The 6,000-nt window shown below is 36.4% G+C and overlaps 1 protein-coding gene across 3 annotated transcripts in view; it reads right to left on the reverse strand.

Annotated features, from left to right (window-relative positions):
• Positions 1–6,000, reverse strand: part of LOC121385246 (LIM and SH3 domain protein 1-like) — a 114,930-nt gene that overhangs the window by 108,549 nt on the left and 381 nt on the right. The window lies entirely within an intron of this gene.

Below are 6,000 nucleotides of genomic sequence, written 5' to 3' on the forward strand. Positions count from 1 at the left end.
CATGCTCATAGTCATATACCACTAGGGTTTCGAACACACCCATCCAACCTCCAATAAAAGTAAAGTTTGTTTTATTTAACAACGCCGCTAGAGCACATTGATTTTTTATCTTATCATCGGCTATTGGACGTCAAACAAATGGTCATTCTGACACTGTTTTTAGAGGAAACCCGCTGTCGCCACATAGGCTACTCTTTTTACGACAGGCAGCAAGGGATCTTTTATTTGCGCTTCCCACAGGCAGGATAGCACAAACCATGGCCTTTGTTGAACCAGTTATGGATCACTGGTCGGTGCAAGTGGTTTACACCTAACCACTGAGCCTTGCGGAGCACTCACTCAGGGTTTGGAGTCGGTATCTGGATTAAAAATACCATGCCTCGACTGGGATCCGAACCCAGTACCTACCAGCCTGTAGACATATGGCCTACCATGACGCCACCGAGGCCGGTGTGAATTAACAAATGTGAAATCTACATCTGAAATACCATACTGTTTTGGTCCTTGTTATTTTTTGATTCGATTCACTTGCTATATAGGACTAGGGTACCCAAAATGACTTCGGTACAAAATGACTAGGGTACACAGCCCTCGAAATTCCAATGCCAAACCTATTGAGGGCCAAGTAGAAGATTAGCTTGTGCTAAATCTGTCACTCTCATTAAATAAAGTTATTATTATTATTATTATTATTATTGCAAAATTGAATTACAGCAGCATTTCAGGTAAAAAAATCTGTAGGCAGTTTACTCTGAACTCTGATTACAGATCGCACAAAAAAGCATTTATAATCGAGTGTGGCTCAATTGTTTTCATTTAATATAAATCGACTTATTTCGGTATACAAGCTTACGAAAGTAAAGTTTTACAAGAATGACACTATGGAAACAGTTCTTCAAGATCAGCAGACGAAAAATGTGTTTGTTGATTTTCGACACATGTTCACCGGAACCAACAGAGGGCATGGGTGTTAAGAAAACAACAGCAGATAGGTGGAAACTAGACTGTATTGGCTATGAAAGTGGCAAGAAAGTACTTTAAGTAGTGAATCTATATTGCAACGTATACTGCAATGAGTCATGTTATCGATGGTCTCGAAAGGAAGGAAATGTTTTATTTAACGATGCACTCAACACATTTAATTTATGGGATCGATCCTAGACTGACCGCGCAACAAGCGAGCACTTTTTCACTGGGCTACCTCCCGCCCCCCCGATCTTGAATTCTGGAACTGTCACTGCCCAGGTGAAAAAATAGGTGACAGGAACTACTGTGATAAAGAAATGCAATGCCGTTGATCACATTACGAAATCAAACATTCATAAAGATGTAATTCTCCACAAACAGGCCGAGCAATCGAAACATATACATGTGTCAATTTCCGATTCCTGTGACGCGACTTCAATGCCAATCAACGATACCAGAAAATTATTTTTAAAATTATGGCTTTTCAAACAAAGTAACTAATTTCATTGCTATCAACAATAAGCCATTTAAAGACTATGAACGCTTTGCACAATTTGAAAGGGAGTTTAATGACGTTGATTTAGGGAAAGCCTATTTGTCTGACAAATCATGTTGTGAAATGGTTTGTGTATTAGCAGACTGTATTCGTCAAATCAAAATGACCAAATCACGGAGATGTCATGTTTTAGCATATTATTACTGCAGTGGATCATATATGAATAATTTTGACAGCATTATTAGTTTTTTCTATAAAAATTGCTGCCATAGTGACAAAGTACACTGATTCATCGAAATGTCATACATATATATCAAAATCATAGGAAACCACAATCTTGAATAGCAATCTTTTCCATGATTTCATGCAAAACATTTAGTGTGTCTTCTGTTCTACAGGAGGGACAGGGCTTTTATGGTGGGATATCAAGATCTTTAAACTACGGAAACCTTATGACACTTATGGTTAAGGACCAAAATTGCACACTGGAACAATTGACTAGGAAAGCTAATGCTGTAATGAAAACAAAATGTTCCCCCTACGCGCAATGATTGATTACCATTTAAGGGAGTTTTTTAACCACGGCATTGGTACATATGGAAAGGACATACAAAGTGTGGTTCTTTCTATGTTCGAAACCTACTGCTTAATGTACATGACCTACTATATATGATGACCAGCAAGGGACTTTTATACATGTACCACGGTTTAGAAAGTGTGGTTCTTTCTATGTTCTGAAATTGTTACCGTACATTACTATAAAGCTGGATACACAAAACTTGTGGCACCATGTTTTAACTGTTTCTCAACTGAAATAGTGCAACAAATGGACACACAAACCAAAAATGTATAACCTACCGTACTCACTAAACCCTGATTGAAGTACAAGCTTGCGTCATTATTAACAAAATAAGTCTTCCAGCGACAACCTTCAAAACTTTCCCCGCCATTTTAAATTTGCTAAATAAAGGGAAGCAACTCACCCTGCACATTAAGAAAAGTATTGACTTAATGTGCGCCCTGCACTAAGCCTCGACATAAATGCCATGTATTTTGATGTAGAATACTAGTGCAGGGTGCACATTAAGTCTGTACTTTTTTTAATGTGCAGGGCGAGTTGCTTCCCTCCAGCAAATTTAAAATGGTGGGTAAAAAAAAAAATTGTTGTTGGAAGATTTATTTTGTTAACCTTTTTGTGTCTGTGCTCGAATGACATCGTGGACTGAGCCTTATGACGTCATGAAACAGGGTTACTTTATCTACGTTGTTATATGGCACGCTATTATCATCTAATTTCTTTATATGTATCATTGTATGTAGTTCATAAACAGAGTGAAATTATGTATCTAAAGTTTGTTTTTTCTTAAACTACAGTATGCACATGTAAAGCAAACAAATTAAGAGTTCATAAGTAATTTATAATTTCACTGGATATATTTCATAGTGGGGACGATTTCTAGGTCTGACCGGTTTTATGTTGTAATTGTCAACTTCGCCGACTAAGGGGTTGGTAAATAGGTTTACTGTGTCTAAAATACACAGTTTCCTATATCTGATGCCACAGATCGTTAGTTGGATCATGTTTTAGTTCACTTATAGTATAAAACGTATATGATATTAACTAGTACAAACACTACAGGAAGAAACCTGATGCGCCTATCTGTAGAGACCGCACCGGAAGACTGGTAGCGCCACTCACATCCGTTACACCATTGCCGAATGCAAGGTTTGAAAAACACATGTTAGTTAACGTCTATAAAACATTTATTGTTTAATATTGGAAGAATACTAGTACTTGTAACAGGTATAAAATACTTTAATAAAACTTTATAACAAATATAGAACTCGTGTTACTTGCCACTTTATGTTTTATAATTGGCAAAGTGAAAAAGTAGCGATATCGCATTTAATTATTGAAAAATAGTGGTGTTGTCGTTATTTGCAAGTATTTATTTTTGTGAGGTAATTATATTTAATTTATTACTCTTGCAGTACATGACAAAATTTAGATGTTTTGATTTATTGTATAACTGTGATCGCCCGTTAACAACAACTTCCTGTTTGTCTGTTTACTACAATCCAAGATGGCGGATATTTGTTTACATTTTCAATGATTTGTTATTATGAATACATTTATTGTGGCCCTGACACATCTGTTGTTAGGGAATCACATAAAAATAATCAATATAACCACATCTTTATAATTAACGGATGTAGGACAAAATGTCACTGGAAAAAATGTAAAGTCAAAATATCAACTATTGAAGTGGAAGGAAGGAAGGAAATGTTTTATTTAACGACGCACTCAACACACTTTATTTACGGTTATATGGTGTCAGACATTTGGTTAAGAACCACACAGATATTGTGAGAGGAAACCCGCTGTCGCCACTTCATGGGCTATTCTTTTTCGATTAGCATCAAGGGATCTTTTATATGCACCATCCCACCGACATGATAGTACACACCACAGCCTTTGTTACACCAGTTGTGGAGCACTGGCTGTAATCAATTAAAGTGGTACCCAGGTAAAAGTGTCAACTTTGACATTATACTTAATGTGTAAAAAAAACTTTAAAATCCTAACCATGTATTCTACGACTTTGTGTTTCATCAATTAAACCACTGTTTGCACACCTTTGACAACGACAGCACTAAATGTGTATATAATTGTCTCAATAACACAGCATGGGTGATGTAATTTAGTTTTTTAATGCCACTAACTTATTTTTTAAAAATCAAAGACAGACTGGCTAATAAGCCATACAAACAACAATGAAGAATTCTCCAATTATTCCAAATTTTGTAATTATGAAGAAACTCAAATTTCCCAAAACCTAACACATACATCTCTTATCTCTCTTGCTTTGTCTTTCTTTTCCTCTTTCACTGTCTCACTTATCAGTTCTCTCTATCTCTCATATAACACACACACACAAGTTGACATTTTGACAGAGATACAACATTAATGGTACACATTTTGTCCTCTTACATATTGACCATTGACCTGTATATCACTTTTTCCATGGCCGACTGATGCTCTTTACTCTGTACAATTGAATGCTGTGATAATGCAGGTAACGAATGAGGAGTTACATGTAGCACATGACGATGATGGTAATGTTCATTTGTAATGCACAAATGAATTTTATTTACATTCCACATGTTGTATGATATATGCTTATGCAAAAAAAATGGCCGTTTTCTTATGTTGAACCCTTTTTGGGGGTGGATGGGCATTAGTCGATTATACTGATTATATTAATGGTACTGAAGGTGTTTTATTTGAAAATAATGAATACATTCCTACAATTTTGAGTGTGCCAAACTTTTTGGGTTTTTTTTAAATTTTGCAAAACAGAGTTACCTACCCTGATTACAATTTTTTTTTTGGGGGGGGGGGTCAGGGCTAATATAAAAAAACACAAAAAAAACAATCAATATCATTCTTGTCATATTTAAAAAGTGTCCGCGGTCCCTACTATCTGAAAGATTGTGACCTGCTTTCAGTTACGGGTATCGGGTTTCTTCTGATGGGAAGCGCAAATGAAAGATCCCTTGCTGCCTGTCGTAAAAGAGTAGCCTATGTGGCGACAGCGGGTTTCCTATAAAAAAATCTGTGTTGTCTTTAACCATATGTCTGACGCCATATAACTGTAAATAAAATGTATTGAGTGTGTCGTTAAATAAAACACTTCTTTCTTTCTTTCTTTCGGGTTTCTTCTTGTAGCGCTTGTACTCGTCATTGACATGTAAGTTTAATCTTATAATAATAAATGCACTAAAACGTGATCCAACTAAAGGTATAATGGCATTGATCAGTTAGGATACTGCATGTATATTTTAGACACAATAGACCTACTTACCGACACCTTGATTAGCAAACTTGTCAAAATGAAAAAGACCCCCATTACTATTGTTTGTGTTAAATCCCTCACTTATAGTTATAACAGGAGTACATCTAATAAGTGTAGAGATTCTATACACTTATACGTCATATATAAACTGATTACGTCATGGCATATGTACATTATACTACTGGGGGTGTTTATGCAACAGACAGTGGCAGCTATAGTAGGTATAGTAATAGCACTGTCTGGGCCAAGTTGTCCCCCGGGCCGAGTTGTCTGGTCCCCCACCGTCACATCCATGACATTAATTAATTAGCGGCACGCTAAATGCCGTCACTTTACAAAAGGGTTAATAATGATGCAAGTACTTCAATCAGGATTTAGTGAGTATGGAAGGTTATACATGTTTTGCTTACAAGTGTGTCCATTTGTGGCACTATTTCGGTTGAGAAACATGGTGCCACAAACTTTGAATACCAGCTATATATAAGGGTAGGCTATGTAACAATATTCGATGTAGAAAGACCACATTTTCTCTGTTACTTCAGACTAGTAGATTATATACTAATATGTCACTCTGTGGCTTAACTTTGTATCAAATGGGCAAATGTGGACGAAATGTGCGGAGGGCCTGGCCCATGGTTCGTTTGGAAGATTTTTTTCGCGGGGTTATCAATAATGAATGAC

Source organism: Gigantopelta aegis, chromosome 11 (genome assembly GCF_016097555.1).
Source record: "Gigantopelta aegis isolate Gae_Host chromosome 11, Gae_host_genome, whole genome shotgun sequence".
Taxonomy (NCBI): Eukaryota; Metazoa; Mollusca; class Gastropoda; order Neomphalida; family Peltospiridae; genus Gigantopelta; species Gigantopelta aegis.